Here is a 19539-nt window from a genome sequence, read left to right as displayed (position 1 = left end):
AAGTATTAGAGTTGGAACCACAGGTGTTCCTCCCAGGAAGTCAGGGTTTATTTCATTAAATCCCTTACCTGCTGCGTAGGTTTATTGGACTTACAGCTAATGGTGTAGTAGATAGATAATGAAATTGATGTTTCTAGATGAGGGTATTGCATGAATATTTTTATAAGTATGTTGTGGCATTTATTTCTTGGTGTCTTTTAATAACAGGTTACAGGCATAAGGCCTATTTAGTATACACGAACTTTCTGTGTATACTTTCATTTATGTCTTCAAACATATTAATAATGTTTTGTAAAGGAAGTACTAGGCTTACAGGGGGCATAAATTCAGAGGGAGAAAACATAATCAAGAACTTGTTGAATAGAAAAGATGAACATAGAATGGTTTTGGTTGGAAGGGATCTTAAAGGTCATCTAAACATCCAAACATCATTACTTCAGGTAGTTTATTGAGAATGCCAGCTGGCAGCAGTGCTAGTAACTGTATCTGCTTCAGAGTATCTTTCAGAACTTCAGCATATGGTCTGTAAAACCAACATGCTATATCCATTGTCATTGTGCTGTGGCATATCTTTTAAAAATATCAAATTGTAAGTGAATATATTCCAGTTTGGATCTTTTTGGAACAGAACAGGAAGAATAGTCACAAGTAAAGTTGTATTTTTTCATCAAATATTTGCAGTAAAATTGTTAATAGGAAATATTATGTGAAGACTTTAGCCATTCAGTAGTGGTACAAGAAAATAATTTCTATAGAGAATAATTTTTTATAATATAGTAAGGTTGAATTTATTTAATGTAAATATAGGAAGAAAAATTTCTTAACTCAGTGATATAAATATTTTTAAGAATTTTATTTGCATATTAATACAGGTATATTTGTTCCAGTTCCACCAAACACTGATTACTATGTTTAAGCATGCGCTGGTGTCTTTAACCTGAAAAAATGCTGAATTTTTATTTTTGCTTTAAACTTATGAAAAAAATCAAAGTTTAGAAGGTTAGGGACAGAAGTCTGATGGATGAATTGAAGGACTAAAAATGGTAATAATGTAATGTGTCTATGATAGGGATTTTGCAGTAGTATTGAAGAATTTCCCAACTGAAAAGACAAAACAGCATTAATGACAGCAATTGAAAAAGCATGTGCATCAGGTAGATATGTTGGTACTAAAAATGCACCTGGGCTCTCCAAAAGCTTAGGACTCATCTGATTTACTGCTGTCAGCACTGCAAAGGATTGAGTACTTTATTATGGTTTTAAGAAAAATGAGCATGTTTTCTTTAGCAGGGCATTTCAGAAGTCTTTAATTTCACTTCTAAATGTGAAAGTGGGAGTGAAAAATGAGGAATGTACTTTGGAAAGCTTTTTAATGTCAACAGTTTTATGGAAAATGTTCTGTTCCAAACAGATTTAAAAAAAAGTTTCACGTACTTTTCAGTTCTAACAAGAAGAAACTTAACCAAATGTAATTATTTTTGTTGCAAGTACAGTTTATGTTTACAAAATAATTTTCTTGGAATACTGACCAGTTGACTTTGGAGGTGCTGTACTGGCTATTGGGTGAGACATTTTTGGTGTCAGTGCTGTCTGTGGGGCTGTGTGTTAGAGTTGGAACTACAGGTGATTCTCCCTGGACAAGGGACCTGCCACCCACAAAGCACTTTGTCATCTGTGTGGTCATCCATTTGAGCTCTCTATATGGTAGGAGTATCTGAGGACATTTAGGCCCTTTAGATGTATCAGAAAGATCTCTGTTCATTTTTTCTCTTCTGAGTCATTGGGGTCCATTTCCAAGGCATTTGAAATGAGTGCTCCTTAGTTGAGTTTGTAATACATCAGCCAGTGATCTCTACAGGAACCAATTCCTCTTGTTGCTCTGGACTACCTGACTGGTGGTCACCAGGCTTTCTTGCCGTGCTTGCATGCAATCAGATGGCTGTGGCTAAGGTTTTTTACATCTTATATGATCCGTACTGCCTTCTGAATGCACCGGAGAAGTAGGTTTGTTTTCCTATTGATATGAATTCTGGTAATGAATGTGAATTGGGAATTTCTCTGACTGGAATTAACATTTTCCGCAGTTAAAAGTTCTATGTAGCATGTAGCTTTTTTTTCTACTCTCTAGTTCATGCTCTGAACTGGAAGGTACTTGTGTAAGGTTTTAAACCAATAATTTTGATATGAATTTCATTTATGAAAAATAAATCGTGTCTTTTAAACAAAACCTAGATTTTCCCAAGACTATAATACTGTCATTGTAAACATTGGTTAAAGTGGTGCTGGGTAAACTATGGAATTTTTTTTTAATCTAAAAAGGTATGCAGAAGGATTTTTAATTATATTCTTATGGCTACTGAATATAAAATATTTCTGTATTTATATCACATAGTTGTTTTTAATCCTGTTTGCATTGCACAAAAAACTGCTTTGTATGCATAGAGGTTTTCCTTATGAGGGTCTTTAGACTGGAGAGGTCTTGAATTTTTCCCCCTGAAGCCCTGACCAGTTAATGTTTTGAAGTGCACAGACCTTAGAAATTTAAAAAGAAAAAAAACCCCAAACAAACAGAAAAACCACCTTAAAAGAGAGGCTTCAAAGGTCAGAGTCACACTATGGGGAATGAAAATGTAATCAAGCCCTCTTGCTATGTGGACAGCTGTGATTCTTTGGTTGTAAATGGTTTGAGGTGGAGAGGCTGACTGGCTTTTCCAACCAAGACTCCACTTCATGAGGGGTCACAGCAGCATGGAGTAGAGAGACAGAATCCCCCCCCCTCCCTCACCCTACTGGTCACACTGCTTTTGATACAGCCCAGATTGGCTCATGTCCAGCCTCTCCTCCACCAACACCCCTAAGTGAAATATATTTTCCGACTTCTGAAAGTCTTTTTCTCTAGATTTGCTGTATAGTAAACTTGGTAGTTCCATCTGATATATTTTATATGGTTATTGTTTGGTGGGATTTTTTTCCTTTACAGTTGCAGTTGAGGTATTAATTACCTACTTCATACAAAAATTTCATGTTTTTTTCATTATGCTACATAAAACACTTTGATATTGTGAATGCAAGGTTTCAGAAAATGATTTTCCAAGGGATTTAGTGAACATGCTGCACAATGGAAGACTAGATTTGACCATTAACATTTGCTCATGCAGTATTTTTGGAAGATTCAGTTTTTAAAGTATGTCACTGAAGAATTTAATCTCTTTCTTATGAGGTAGAAAATAACTCAGGCATTAGAATGAAGAAGTTTAGCAGGGGAATGTTTCCATTCTGATTTTTAAGAGAAACTCATGTACTTCTGTTCCGTTCCCTGATGGTTGACAGTGAACATTTCGGTGAGAGAGAACTGCTGCTGCCTCATGCAGTGTGAGTCATTGCAGGCCAGAGAAAATGTGTTGAGATGTTGTTATGTTAGCCAGCTGACTTGCTGTGAGCGCTAGTGATTAACTGTTCCTTTTGATTTAAGTGCTTAAGTACTATTAGCTTGACTCTTGGACATGCTCCTCACCTATTCATTGCAATGTTGCCTTCTGCCCTACTTGATCTTCCATCATCTTCATTAGCACTTCTTGTGCTACTGCTTTCTTCCACTTTGTTCGTCCTTTCTTCTGTCTCTGCTGCTCTTTGTAGGCTGAACCTCTATCTTGTTGCCTGCATTCTCTGCTAAAGTTATGTAAAAGTTTCACAATTCTACCCTCATACTTTCTCTCTAGCAAGGCAAGGCTTCCTCCCGCCTGACCAGCTCTGAACTGAAATTATTGTACAACACCAAGCATGATAGCTTGATTTTTTCTTCTCTGTCTATGAAATTAAAGCATTAATTAGTATAGCAGGCACTAAAAACTTGATTCATGCACCTAAACAGAGTTAACTGGTACTGTTAAATGCCATGGGGTATTGTGAGAACTCTTAGCTAATGTCCTGCTGGCTTTCAGATGAAATTCTGTTGGGCCATGGCTGGCCCATACCTGACAGTTTAACATGGTTTTATTGCTTTTTAATAGCTTTGAAAATTCTCAGTTGGGGCTATCACCCATGTTTAGGCAGTACAGTTGAAGCCTGCTATTTTCTTTGACCAACTACTTGAAGAAAGCATAATGCTTCTGCAGATGGAGGACTATTTGTTGATACAGATCATTCCTACACAGAGAAACTGTGTCACTTCTTCCGTTTGGGGTGTGGTTTTGGCATGTGAGTTCTTTTTTTTTTTTTCTTTTTTAAATTTCTAAGCTGTGGGCACTTCAAAACAGAAACTGGTCAGGACACCAGGGGGAAAAATTCCAGCTCCAGCCATAGGGAAAAGCAATGTCTTTTCTCAGAACAATGCACTGATACAGAAAAGGAACTGTGAATTACTAAACTGAAACAAACCACGTAGGAAATCAATCCATAGTATGATTGTTAACAAAGAAGGGAAAAAATAGTCATCACTTACAACTTACTGTCTTGCTCTAAACTATTTCAAATGATAAACCAATTATTTCCATTAGTGAATTTAATATGGCTCACAATGGGCTTTCGAACAGGTTTGGAAGTTTGTTAAGGGGTGCCTGATCTCTCTCTGTTGCATTAGCGTAGCTAGTCTGATATTGTTTGCAGGAGATGGGAAAAGTTACATATAGGAATAAAGTAGCCTTATATAGCGTAAAGATGAATGGGCCCTGGTGGAAATAATCCTGTTCTGAATGGAATGTTTTCATTATGTTGTGGCTTCCCTTCCCTCTTAACTGTGACACAAATAGAAGCCATGCCTCTCAGATAAGGAAAGTGTCCAGGAGTATTATTGCCAGTGGCAATTCAGTCAGCCCAGAGTAAAAAGAAGGTGACCCAGTCTGACAGTGTCCCCACTGGCTACTTGGCTAAATCAGCTTGGCTTTTAAATGAGTAATTAAAAAAAAAAAGAAAAAAAGAGAAAAACACCACCTGAGAGTGATGCTATTATGAGAGGGTAATAGCATGTGGGATTGTGGGAGATTCCCTGGAAATGTCAGGGCTGTTTTTGAGCCAGGAGAATCCTTCATCTGAATGTAAATAGAATTTTCCCAAGCTACTCTTCAGTATGTGTAATTTGAACAGTTAGTACCAGTGTAGAAGTGGGTGCACTGAATTTCAGCAGTCTATTCTTAGTTCTGTACCTTGTGAGAAACACAGATGCCTTCAGAAAATGATACATTTTATGGTGAGTTTGGCTGAGAAGGTACCAGTAAAGGTATCTCTTTTGGCTGCACAGAGAGGAAACTAATCTGGATAGTTTAAATTTGATCTCTGATTTTTAGATTGATAAAAGATGAAGTGAATACTTCTGTAGGATTTATGAAATGGGGTAAGATCTTGGACACACAGAAACTCCATAGAAATTATGGGAATCACCAGAACACTGAACTTCTAACTGATATGAGATGGTTAAACTCCTAAAAAGCACATGAATCCAAAATGCTTTTTACATAGCTGTGACTGGAGTAGTTTTCATTATAGTTCCTTTCACTTGCCTGAGCAAAGCTCTCATACCTGATTGACCATGTCCAGCATTTGAACTAATTTTATTTTTAAGAGAGGCTACAGAACAATTTTAATAACATGTTGGAGAGTCAAGAGGGTTCATCAGAGACTGAGCAGCAGCTGAGATCTTTTATACCAGTAACTGTAGCTTTAGTTTAAAGGAGTGTGTCTAGGAAAAGCTTAGGTCTTTGGTCCACAATGAACTTCATATTTGTATAGGCATTATGAATGGTAGTTTTTATTATAGGACAGGGGCTATATGTCATTAGGATACTGTGAGAGTTACTTTCTGTGCATGGTGTGACACTATGAAAGTTACCATGCAAAGCTCAGAGCTACATGGCAGGAAAACAAATACAAAAGGGTTTGGATAAAAAATAAATTATATCACTGAGGATACTGTGGTAGATTTAGATGGTGCTCAAGAAGAGGGATGTGTGAATCCTTGGGCAGTGTTCAGGAAGATTGGATTGCAGTAGAATCTGCTAAACCATGTTTTTTTTCCTTTTGAAAATTGTACCTATAGCATTTAGTTTGAATGAAGTAGGTAGTGCTGTTGATCTACATCAATTAGAGTACGGAGAAGAAAGTAATGGCCTTTTCTCTCCGAATTGAGGTAGAAGCCTGACACCATCTATATCTAAAATAAGACAGAAGTGTTACACAATCTACTCAAGTATGTTGTCCTGGGGTGGAAAAGGAAATGGCTGTTGTTGACTTACTGAAACGTGTAGTCCCTCTATGCAGTCTTATATACTGGGCATTATTTAAACAGCACCTTCAAGAGAACTGTATATTTACAAACAGAGCTAGTGGAATAATATGTAATGGACTAATGTGTTCATAATGACAGTATTTGAGTAAATATGAAAGTTTACAGCTGACTTGCTTATGTGTAATTTTGATTCATAGTCATATGACAAACTTGAAATAATTTCAAGTTCAATTCATTAAGGTTCCAGTTTTCATTTAACCTTGCAGTTTCAAATGGGAGGAGCGTGAACAAGGATACTATGGTGAGTCCTGTTTTTTCTGTCTTAGCATGTGAAGTAGAGGATGTCCTGAAGAGTGAAACTCAGCAAAATCAAAGTGTTGTGCTGGTGAGAAAAAAAAAAAAAAGGCAGATTATAGGACTCTACACATCAAACACTGACACAGCTCACTCAGACTTTTTGTTTAACATGTGCAGTTTGAGTACAGGTCAATTCTATTATTTTTAAAGAATTTTTAGTGTGAATTGATTGAGACAGGTAGTTTTGCATACTTCAGTAGCAGCAGCAGCAATAACTTCCACTAGTATTCAGGATTGTGGTTTTTGGCCTCCCACATTTGATTTGAAAAGTGAAGACAGCTCAGTTTCTGGCTGGACTCAGAAACAAGTTCAAATGAGTCTAAGAGGAAATAAAAATCAATACAATGGAATCTGTTTTTCAATTCCTGTCTGAAAATGTGTTCTGTAGCAGTTTTAGCCCTAGTGTTTTGCTTGCTGAACCCTAGAGTTGCTGTGTTGGATCTCCAGCCCTGGAAGAGGTAATGTTATGACAATGTTCAGAGTCTTATTTCAGAAGTCTGTTCAGAGTCGTGTTTCAGAAGCACAATTTTATTTAGCCTGAAAGTTGTACTGTAGCCTATTTCCTTGGTCAAGACAGGCAAGAAAGCCTTAAAAGACATTTGTCCTGCATCTCTCCCTCACTGGAGGCACTTAGAGCTGTTGGGGTTTGCATAACTCCTTGCCTTCCTTTCTTTAAGGGGTAAGCCTGCTGTTTGAAGAGTTAGCAAACTGATTTAGGATGTTTCATTTCAGAGCTAATCTGTACCTTCTGTCACTTACTCAAAGTCTCTGAATGGCTGAGATGAAAACTTCCATGCAGAAAGACTAAAAGAAGATTTTGACAATACTTGCATTGCGTTGTTCCTTTTGCATAGGTAGCAATTGTTTTCACAGCAATTTCAAAATTCCTGCCGTCAGTTTCAGGCTGGTTATTAGGACTTTTAGGAGTGTGTGAATTTATTTATTTTTCATATCAGTATCATTGCTAAAAATGAGTGTGAAGAAGAACAATCGATTTTGGTTTTTTGTTTTCTTTTTTTTTCCCTCCTGCAGCACTGAAGAAGTGTTCCTGTTAACTTTCCATGTTTTCAGTATTAGAAGGATTGTGCTTATGTGGGGTAGTTCATTACGCTCTGCAGATGGTATTGTGTCTAAGTTTGTTTTCCATTAGATGCTGATTTGAGGGCAGCAAATATATTACATTGAGAAACAGAAATTTCACTAGGCAAAACTGATGATGAAGCACTTTGCCCACTGCCTCACTGAAACTGATTTGTATTTGGCTTTGCTTATTTTCTTTTGTTTGTTTTGAAATAAGAATCTATGTATTTTGAAGTGTTATCTATTCAGACAAAATGTAATGCTAACATCATGAAAACTCCGTAATTGTCCCTACTAAGAGCATTCTTCTTCACTATGAACCTTGTGCCATAAAGAAAATAGATGAGGGAAGTACACACACACACACAGACAGAGTAACTCAAAATAATGTAATTAATGTTCTTCCTAGTAAATCTAAAAGGTATGCATTACTGATGCAGTGAGAGGTGGAAAAAAGTTACCACTTACGGAAAATATCCTGAGTATTAGACACAGCTAAAAATCTTTATGTAGATGTTTAAAAATGAGCTTTCACATCTTATTTATGAACTGTAAAAAAACCCTATAGATACAGATATAAAGAAGATACATTTTCATGTATCAGCACAGAGCACACAAAGTTTCTTTCAAGTGATTATTACAGTGTCTTGAAAAGATTGTAACACATTAAAGTGGGACTTAAGTAGGCCAGAGATTTCTGTTCATACAAAAGATGTGAGAAAGTGTATAGCTACTGAGCTGAATAAACCTATTGCTGCTGGCTAGATTCTGCTGGCTTAGTTATAAACCTTCCACCTGTACTAGCTAGTTTCTGTAAGCTACTGAAATTCAAAGGGATGTATGTGCTCACCTTTTATTGCTTTTGCTAAGGATATTGTAACTGAAAAATATCCTAACACAATGAATTATGCTACGTTTGCAGTTCCATGCCTGAAGCAACTTCATTTTTACATTATGGAAACCAATGATTTTCAGTGTAACGATGAAAATATTAAGATGGCTGAACAACTTTAAATTAAACAAATGAATTACCATTGTGCATTTTCCCCTTGCCCACCTTGCTTCCTGGGTGCTAGCAAGCTTCTTAAAATGGTATATGGACATTGAAAGAATCACTTAATGAAAATTTGGTGGAGATTTTTGGTAGGTACTGCTAAACTTGCTTTCTCTGTTCTCTCTTGTATGTGGATTCTCCTTTTCTTCTAATTTATTTAATTGCCATCTGCTTATGTATTTAAACCATAGCATTTCCAGATTCAGGATCAACTCTGTGAAGACTGCGATTTCTGTCGCTCTCTCTGATTCTTATCAGTAACACTTCTAACAAAGCTGTCCTTGTGAAGATGCATATTTGTCATAGTGATAGCACACTTCAGGAAGTGTATTAAGCTAAAATAACTCCCACTGTTCAGCTGAAAAATATGTTCCTTGTCATATGCTACTGCTTACTGAAATTAAACTTGGGCAACATTGTAGTCTAGAAAAATCCAGTTGCTTTTTCTTCTTGGAGTGTTTGGCACTGCTACATGTTCTGCTTTTGTAAGTACTGGCCAGTTCAATGCTGAAGTGGGTGGGAGCAGGAGGGAAGGGACAAGTGCACAAAAGAACTTAGATATGTACTTTGGAGACCCTTGTTGGAAGTTTCTGCAGCTATTGCTGTCTCTCTGGGAGGCTTAGATGAATCTTTAGAAACTGTTTCCAAATAATGCCTGAGTTTGTGCCTTTGTAATTGATCCTGAGCTCTGTAACAGGAGGGAACTTACCAGTGGAATGGGTCATGCCAAAAGAGGTCCTGATATGTTTTTTATTTAGCAGGGGCTTTGGTCTGTCACCACCACTATGACACTAGGTTTCCTTTTGAAGTCATGTTGTAAAAGCACAGGTAATTTGACAGAACTTAACACGTGGCTCTTTATGATGTGACTCCCAAACAGTAACAGGTCAGTGGTTGAATTCCTCATAAGAAATTATGTGAGATGTTTCCACACCACAGTTCTGTTGTCCTATTTAGATACTCAGCTGAAAACCAAAGAGTGAGGGCAGGCAGATGTTTTGCTGATCAGATGTGTATAAAATGTTCAGAGATAGAGATATAATTTATCCAATGATATAATTTATATCTAATAATATAATTTATATAATAATATAAATTCTATCTGTGAGATAGAATTTGAGTATGCATTGAGACAGGCAGCTGGAACTTGGATCCTTTCATGGTTAAGTACTGATGATTTATGTGAGGGACATACAAGTCACTGCAATATTTCCTGCTTTAAAGTTGGTCTGAGAGGTGTTCTTCCTAGGGTGCTAATTCTCAGGTGTGGAAATATATAAAGCTTCACAAAACTGTCAGCCCTAACTTAGATACATAGAAAAATGCATTTATATGTCTTTTCACTGGTAATGTAAAAATTGATTCCTAGGCATCTTTTCTCCATATTCTTGAAGTGTTTTAAGCTTTGCTTCCTCTTTTAAGGTAATCACAGAGAATTGAATTTTACTGGCTGTTACTCAGTAACAAACAGATGCATTAGAAATGCAGTTTTATGTCTCATGCCATATCTCCAGGATTTTCTGTAGAAACCAATGGCAGTTTCCAAGTGATTAAAAGGGTCTCTGAATTGTACAAGTTATGATTGATAACACAGTGATCTTTTGTAACTCTTAATAAAACCTGCCAAAGAAAGAATGTTGACAAGTGATACTGAAGGATATTTGAAATTGCTCTAAGTCATTCAGAGTAATAGTGAACAGACAGCTTTTTGTAATGCTTATATTGTATTTGGGGACAGCTGGATGGAAGTCCAGCCCAGAAAAATTCACTGTTTTATCTTTGTCAGTCTTTTTCTTAAAAAAAAAAAAAAGAACTTGCTCTTTGCAATCAAAATACAACTGCTGTGTGGCTGTGTGACAGCTTTGATGTAGAGTATAAAATGGTCAAATCTGAGTATAAAGCTGAAGGATAATTTAATGTTTCAATAGTGAAGTGCAGAAAAATAACATTACAAGTGAGTAAAATGTAATTTTAAACATTAAAACCAAATTTTCCTACAAGTAGTTCTAACCTTTTGAAATTTTACATATACTTGTCTTTGGATGTTCCTTTAATATTAATCTGTCTGTCCAACCATATATCTTGGCTGTACTTTACAATGGTAGGCCTATAAAGACTGCAAGAACACATCTGTAGATAAAATTTCAGTCAGCAGATGCCAGACTTTTATGGAGACTCTCCCAAACTATAGTTCCTACCTTTCTGCTGTCATATGTAACAGGTGTAAGTCTGATCATGGAACCAAGAAGTGTGCACATGGGATAAGGAATCTGGGAACAGACAGTCTTACAAGCATGTGATGACTTTGGAAATGTGGATAATGAGAAGATGGGATGTGCTGGTTTTTGTTGGTGTAGAGTTAATTTTCTTTTGGTGGCTGGTGTGGGACTGTGTTTTGGATTTGTGCTGAACACAGTGTTCAGAACACAGAGATGTTTGTGTTATTGCTGGGCAGGGCTTACACCGAGCCAAGGCCTTTGCTGCTTTTCATGCTGCCACACTGCTGAGGGAGCTGGGGATGCCTGGGCAGCTGGGAGGAGACACAGCCAGAACATGTCACCCAAACTGACCAAAGGGGCATTCCAGAGCATCTGACATCATGCAAGGTGTATCAAGTGGGGGAAATAAGGAGGAAGGGGGTGATGTGTGGAGTGACGGTGTTTGTCACCCCAGGTCCTGATGGGGCTCTCCTGGAGATGGCTGAACACCTGCCTGCCCATGGGAAGTGATGAGTTCATTCCTGGTTGTGCTTTGCTTGTGTGCACAGCTCCTGCTTTCCCTATTAAAGTATCTTTATCTCAACACACAAGTTTTCCAGCTTTTATTTTTCTGATTTTCTCCCTGATACCACTGGTGGGGGAGCGAGCTACTCTGTGGTGCTTGGCTGCTTCTTGGGCTTGACATTGTGGCAGTTTTCAGGCTTTTATCTTGTGGGTTCCATGGAGAAGATGGGTCCTGTTCAATGGTTATGAACTAGTTGTCCCTCATTTCAGAAGTGTCTCGACCTTTTTTCAGTTGCCTCTTCCACTTAGAAATCATCACTGCAGTTCTTTTTCATCAGACTCAAGAAGGATCAGGCAAGCAGACTGTCCTACATGCAGTTTTATAAGACATTACTTCGGTGGTGTAAAGTAGTTTTCTTCCCTTTGATTTTTTGGAGGTTATTTTTAACCAGCTCTTTCCAGAGTACTGTTTTTCAGGCTGGTCCCACAGTTCAGCTGCAGTGCTGAGAAGCTGCTGCTGGCTGGGCTATGCAGAACTTCTTGAGTCAGGTCTGCTGCCAGTACGCATGAATCTATAACCCTGGAAGATTATAGTCACAGATGGTACAGCAGCATAAAGCTAAGTGTAATTCCAAAGTAGCTTGTAACATTCTAGTGTATCTTGTGTGTGTTATCAAAATCAGGAACCTCAGCATCAGAAAGCTCCTGATTTCTGTCAGCAACATAAAGGTGGCAGAGTCAACCCACCTAGAGATAAAGAACTGTCTTATACTCTACCACTAGCAGCTTATTTCCATTATTCAAGTGGTCTGTAAGTAAAAGTTGACAGATAGAGAAGCTGTAAAATTGTTTCCCTTCAATATTCATATTTAGGAGTGGGGCTCCTATAGAGAGGTAATAAGACTAGAGATAATATAAATGTCTTTCTTCATATCAAAACTTTTGACTTGACAAGCAAGCTGTTTTATATTTTGGAAGGTAATTCCATGCAGAACTAGTCTTTTCACAGCATATTCTTTGATCTGTTAGACTGGTGAGCTTCACTGAAACTCATTTTAAAACTTCCAGCTGGGATTTTGCCTTCCCTGCACATCCAGGATCAAGGCATTTTGGCCTAGGGATTATGAACAAGTCGAGGTGGCACAGTGTTATTCCATCTTTGTGTGAAGATGGAAAATTCTGATTGGTTCATGGTATTAAAATGCAGAACCACTCAGGTATATTTAAAAGCTTTTTTGAATGTCTTTATCCATCTATCATCACGTGCTAGGGATACTGCCTTTCTTCAAGTTGCTGAAGCCCCATTTGTGTTGCAGATCTGTATAGAACTGGATTTAGAAAATCACAAGTGGATGGGGTCTCTTCAGTGAGACATCTTTTCTTTGTCCTAATATTCTAGCACCTTGTTCTTCCTTAAACTAAGCATGCTAGTGAAAGATGTGTTGTAGAAAGGTAGTAAATTTTCATTTGTTGGTGTTCTCTCAATACATGTATATGATTTTTTTGCCAGTAGCTGTGTCTCATGCTCTGATGGAGAAATTGTATGAGTGCATTCACCTCATATACAGTTCCTTCTTTTCCAATGACTGACACTTTTTTAGAGGTGTGTGTGAAATACCCTAGTAAAGGAAAGGCATCTTCATCCTCTCACAAATCTCTTATAGGGGACACATTCTCAAAAGCATAGACCATGTTGTATTTCTTTCAGCATGAATAAGTTGCATTTTTGGTATAATCCATATTAGAATCTTCATTGGTGCAACTTTTTTTTTTTTCTTGTCTTAGCCGATTTAGTGAAAAATGGAAGAGCAGATGCACACATTGGATTTTATAATAAAGAAATATTAGAACCTTTGGATTACACTTTTCTTTATGCTGATCACTGAGTTTTACTTCAAAATCTAATAATAATATTTTGTTATTTTTGCTGTCTTGGAGAGGATTGACTGTGTAGACTGAGTGCTGAGTATCATTATTATAGTGCTAATTGCCTTTGTTGTCCTTTTCTGGTCTTTCTGTGTGTGCCATTTTTGATGGCAGTGGCCTCTGAGTCAAACTGTTTTCTTATTTGTACATCACATTCCTCTGTGGTGTACTATGTTTTCCAGACTCAGTTAGTGTGAAGCTGAAGCTGAATCCTGTACCTGATTGCTTAAAACTACCATCTGAGATTTACTTCAGGTTTAAAAATTACATGTGCTCAAAATGTAATGAAATTGTGATGGGTTTTAGCAGCATAGTAAGATTTGTATTCTTGAAAAAGAATTTTTTCTGTATCAGTTGAAATAGAGATGAAAAAGGAGTTTTTCCCTTCTTTATTTATGTCACCTGAAGTCACATGTTATGACATTTGGGATTATGGATTTACTTGGACTTCATCTGGAAAGTTTGGTTTGTGAGGTGGACTGGACAGTTGAATCTGTGCATACTAGCTTTTCTACACTACTGTGTTAACTTCTGCACCCCTGCCAACATGATTGTGAAGGCAGTATAGTTGTAGTAGTTAACAGCATATAAATAACTTTTTGTTTACCTTCTCTGCTCTTGACATTATTTTTATGTCCACTGGAGCTGTTCTAACATTGAACCCATCTCTCCATCTTTAAACTCTATTACAGCAATCTTTGCTTGACATCTTCCTTTCATGTTTTTATACATTGCGATGAGCACTGAGATGGGGAATCCCAGGTGCAGTTAGACTAGAAATTCAGTATATGGTTGGAGAGCTGCCAGGAGCTGGGATGAGTTGCAGATTTAAGAATCAATATGAACTGCCTGACTGCCTGACTGTGGGCTACTAACTGGTTGTCCTTGCTACTCAGTATGCATACTTAAGTTGTGTTCTAAATGGGATTGCACCAAAATATATACTTTAAGAAGATGATTTCAGACATAAAGATAATGTTCTGTATGCTTGCTCTTAAAAGGTGATACCTCATTTAGACCCCGAGTTTATCATAAATCTGATTTAGAATGTTTTTAGCTAAGACATTTTATTCAATTGGATCAGACTTTATTTCTTCTTTTATGCGTCTTTTAGATGTCGATGTAATTAACAAAAGTTGATTTCTTTTCCTTTCTTGTTTCTGTCCAAAGCAAAAATATAATACAATTTTAGAAGATGAGATTGGGGAGTGTTTGTAGGCTGTATATATGTAGACAAAAAACTTTTTAAAACAGGAGTTTTGAATCCACAATTAAGGTATAGTGTACAATCAGTGCATATGGGCTTGTGCTTAAGTTTCCCATTACTGCATATAAAGACTAAGTAAAACATATTGAGATCAGAGTATCTAAATTTTTTTTTGTACTCATCACTATTGATTAATGTGCGATACTACTAATAGCACATTTGTGTATTGTGGGCTGCCTCAGCTAGGCTGTAATCCCATCAGCTATCATCAATCAAACATGGCTAGGCACGACCAGAGTTTGTATAAAGGCTGTCTCGTTGGGAATACAGTCTTTTAATTCAGTTGATGTTCTGCTTCTGACCAAGTCAATTCTTCTTTTGCAGTAGGATGAAATAAACCCAAAGAAATCCTTCACTGTGTCAATGCCTTAAAATAGTTTCCCATTTGGTGCAGTATACATATGGATAGTTACATTTGGTGAAATTTCTCCATAGTGTAAATTGTGTTTCTGTGTCAATAATTCTCCCACAACTAAAACCCCATTAAACCAAAACCACTTCGGAATAATAAGTGAAGTGATTAAGTCACTATTGAAGTGCCATAAAATCTGTCATCACTCATTATCCAAACTAAATTCTATGATTCAGATAAGATATAATTTGTAGGCTTACTTTTTTTTCAATGAAATATTATTGTCAGATGCCTGGAATTTCTGTATGTTGTCTCTTGAATATATATAGCATAGAGTATGAAATGAAAGTCTTGTGTTGTATTATAAATGTCAGAATAAAATACATGCTGTATATATTTTCATATGGTGATGGGTAAGGATGGAAGAATATTTTTGTGACCAGAAATATTTGACATTATAAAGTACAATGGCTGTGAGATTGCAGATTTTATAAGGGCTTGAAAATTAGATTTATAAAAAGATTAACAGTGTTGCTAAAGGGATTTTCTGGAATAGGCAATATTAGAGTGTAGAGTGATATCCAAACATGTTAAAAACATTCCCACTGAATAATAATTGGAATTATTAAAAAATTATTGTATTTTGTGGTAAAAAATAATGCTAATGATTTTTGTTTTTCAAATAGCAGTAAACATTTTAGGAAGAAAGGTGGTTTTAAAATGTATCCAGTGTTTTAGGCCTGTTAACTGGCATGCCCTCAATGGACATAGAAAATAGCTAATATTTTCGGTAAGAACATAATAGAAGAAGAGTTGTGCAGCCCTATAGATTCAAATGAATAATTTCTCAATGGAGATTTCAATCCAGGAGCTATTTGAACAAGTCATTTTTGAATTTAAGTACATGATTATTTTTTTGCTGACTCAAACCTAGCATATTTAGGTACCTCATTCCCCTGAACTTTTCAATACATAACGGGGGGATGCTAACAGGTGATTTGTATCTGTAGTGGTATTAAATGTGAGAATGTTTGGTAGTTAACAGATGTCAATATCAATGTGCTTACAGAATAAATGTTTAAGATTCATATAATAAAATATAAATGAAGAAAAAGCTGAACTAGATGCAATACATATTTTTTACTTGCTAGAGACTTTACTTTTGAACAAACATGTAAACTGACCTTTTCAGCATTGACTGTGCTGAGGTTTATAATTCATAAGAATGGAAAAAACCTCAGGTGGTAAGTAATGGTTTGCAATTGGCTAAAATAAGCTTTCATGGCAAAAATATGACCAGTACTTAGAACAAATTTTCAAACACCTTTTTCCTGATACCTGCTTGCAGAAGAAACCATTTTCCAAATTCCTTCAATAGGAAAGAAGAATGTTGTGGAATATTTCAGTTAATGGAAGGTGCTTCAGACAAAGTTTGCTTTCGTTTAGGTTTGATGGGATTTTCAGTCCTAGATTTTCAGTTGTAAGTAATCCTTTCCTCTCAAATTTGTAGCTGATTTCCTGCATTGCCTGCACGACAAGTAAACTACAAATTATATAAAAGTGCATGTACAGTTCATGAAAAGGTGTTCTTCTAATTGATACATCATACTGTTAGATTTCCAGGAGTACTAACGTTTGTGCTGGCACATGGTGTAACTGTTTGGGGTCACCTTCTCACCCATCATCTGCCTGAGGAATCTGTGGCTCGTTTGGGCAACACTCCAGTGTAGTATGGCTCCATGCAACACTCTGCATTAGGATTTTCCCATCCTGGAAATACAAATATCAGTAGCAAGAGTAACAGAGCAGTAAGCCTTTTCAATGCCACTCAGGTTTCCTTGAAATTACTGCCTTAAGGACCAAATCTTAGGTTACTCAAATGTAAATTCAAATTAAAGAAAAATCAGTTTGCTTTCCAGAAGTACTCTTCACTTGTGCTTTTGAATCCATAGTCTCTTTTTGTGTCCACAAAACTGGGAAGTTTTCCATGTTGGGTCCTCTCAGATTTTATTTTGGGATGTAATTATACCATACATTGACAGCTGCCAGAAAAGTCTGGATTATGAAGCACCTCTGCCTGTTATGGCTTGTTCACACTTTCTCCACACATGGGCCATTAAAATGGTTATTAAATATTGCTGTCAATCAGCCTATTGAAATGACTCAAGTAAAAATAAGCTGCCAGGAAGGATTCTCCTGGACCCTGGGATCTTTTAAAGAGATAAACATTCAGTTTTTAAAAGATACATGAAGGGAGAAGACACTTTACATCTAATAATTAATATCTACAGTATCTTGTGGATTAATATGAGGGAATATCTCATGAAAGAGTGCCCAGAATCACTTATTCAAAATGCAAGAGCAATGGACAGAAACCAGCATTTCTCTAAACCAGATTTATAATAATTGTGTGGTTCTTTTTCAGACCCTATTCTAAGAGTCATATTTTTCCTGTGATTGGTTTGTTTAGTTTTGCTTTCTGCCAACAAGCTGATATTTTATTAGCTTTCAGATGATTTTCTGTAGTTTTCATAAGTTGTTTGAGCAGCTAAAAATTTCTTTTTGCCTTTGCAAATGAGTCTGAATAGAGTCACCAGTTTTCAGTGTCTCTGGGATCATGTTAAAAGTAGCTGGAGAGGTTTGGGGCAGATTGTTACTGTTGCTAAAAAGTTGTTAATCGGGTAAGAATTGCTCTACCTCTGTTTTTGTTTCTTTCTCTGAGATCTTTTGTCAAACTCATGTTGACAAGACAGTAGTGAAAAAGGTTGTTGAGAAGAACTGGCTGTAGTTCCTTCAAGAACTAGTATAGGGGGCCCCGTACACTGGCATTTAAGATGCTATAAGCCAAGTAAATTATGTGAAAAGAGACAGAATCATTTGCATTGACTTTTTACTGGCTGACAAAGCAAATTGTCTTTTCTATCATGTTGTGGACAATTTACATTATTTGTTAAATGATTTCTAAAATAGAATAAAAGCATCTGGAGAAAATAACCACAGAGAAAAGCCTAAGGGATAATCTTCAGATACAGCAAAATAATTGGAGCCTTAGCTATACAGGTTGTTTGAAGCATAATTCCATGCCCAGAGGAGCCAAGGGGGGAAACCTGGAAAGGTTTCCACAGATATCGATTCAAAGCTTTGAGCTGGCAGAATCAGGAAGCCAATTTCTTGTCCCTCATTTCTTGTCCCTCTTCTCTATGTAAAGAGGTATATTGTGCTTTTATCAAGCAATTTTATAAACTCAGAATTTCTTCACAAGCTCTAATCCATCTCTTAATTCTAGGCTTTGGACCAAAGAATGTTCCCTGACCTTTCTTGCTTTCTTTTATGGCTGGAAAGAATCTTTATTGCAAGGAAACGCTACCTAAATCCCTAGAAAGAAGCTGTCTCTTTATATAGATTGTTTCCTCCTATGTAAAAACCATAAGGCAAGATTCTCAAGACAGCAGAGTCTCTGTGCAGTAGCAGAATGAATATATGTCTTTTTCTGAGAGTAGATACACACTCTGGTGGGATGCTCTGGTGGATGGTCTTCCTAAACGGGTGATGTTGTTGATGTGAAGGAGGTTTGTTGCACCTTTTTGTTTTAGACAGGCTTGCAGCATTGCAATAGTGAGGTGCCTGGTGGCTACTGAGAGAGGAACTGATATTTTGCTTTCAATGTTAAAGACAGAATTTGAAACATGGGGAGATCATATGGCACATGGCAGAAGCTTCTTCAAATTTCACTGAATTTCTGTTCACTAAAAATCTACTCCAGATTTAAGTTTGTAGATTATTAGCTGCGAATTTGTATTCCCGTCTGGACCGGAGAAGAAGCTTGCAGATTTCTGCATGGCCTAAAGTAAATACATAGAAATCTGTCTGCAGCATGGATCTTTTGCTGATCATGTGCCCCGGTCAAGTTGTTGTGTTGCATACAGGCAAGACTCTACTCACTGCTTCAAGGCAAGGAGCTGAACTTTACACCTGGTTTCTGTAGGAGATTGGCAGCAAGGCTTCCCTTGGTTTCAGATACATAGGCATCGCTACTTTTTCTTCCATGGCATCACCTGCATGTTCTGGCTGCTGGCTGATCTGAGGAAATGGGGACAAGAATGACACTACAACAGCATGATTCTTGATAGTCTTTTGTGTTTCTTGAACTGTGGGAGACAAAGCCCATGACATGTGTACATCACTGCTGTTGTTGCTCAGTTATCCCAGTCATTAGTGAATCAGCATTTTTAGAAGGAAATTCTTTGGTCAGATGTTGTTATGTGGGGAAGTGCTGAGTGAGTAAGTTCTTCCCCCTAGCTAACACTTCACTCTGAACACCAAGGAGTATATTTCCTTCAGTGTAGTGTCCTTTTGGAGGACAGCAAAGAAAGGAATTGAAAAAAAGGCAAAAGTAGAGTTTGCTTTGGCTATTGATATTTCACTTTTGGGGTGCTTGCATAAGCATCCCAAGCTCTCTCTCAGGGATGAAGGGACTTATTTTTTCTCCATCTTCATTGTGGGAAATGTCAAGTGATAGAAACATATTTTAGTCATATTTCTGTCTGCTTTCCATGTGTT

At 37.0% G+C, this 19539-nt stretch overlaps 1 protein-coding gene across 1 annotated transcript in view; it reads left to right on the top strand.

The window, feature by feature from the left end:
* TRHDE (thyrotropin releasing hormone degrading enzyme) overlaps positions 1-19539 on the top strand; it is a 210068-nt gene that overhangs the window by 40579 nt on the left and 149950 nt on the right. The window lies entirely within an intron of this gene.

Source organism: Agelaius phoeniceus, chromosome 5, assembly GCF_051311805.1.
Source record: "Agelaius phoeniceus isolate bAgePho1 chromosome 5, bAgePho1.hap1, whole genome shotgun sequence".
Classification (NCBI taxonomy): Eukaryota; Metazoa; Chordata; class Aves; order Passeriformes; family Icteridae; genus Agelaius; species Agelaius phoeniceus.
Note: the sequence above shows the minus strand (reverse complement) of the source record. Positions and strands in the feature narration are given on the sequence as shown.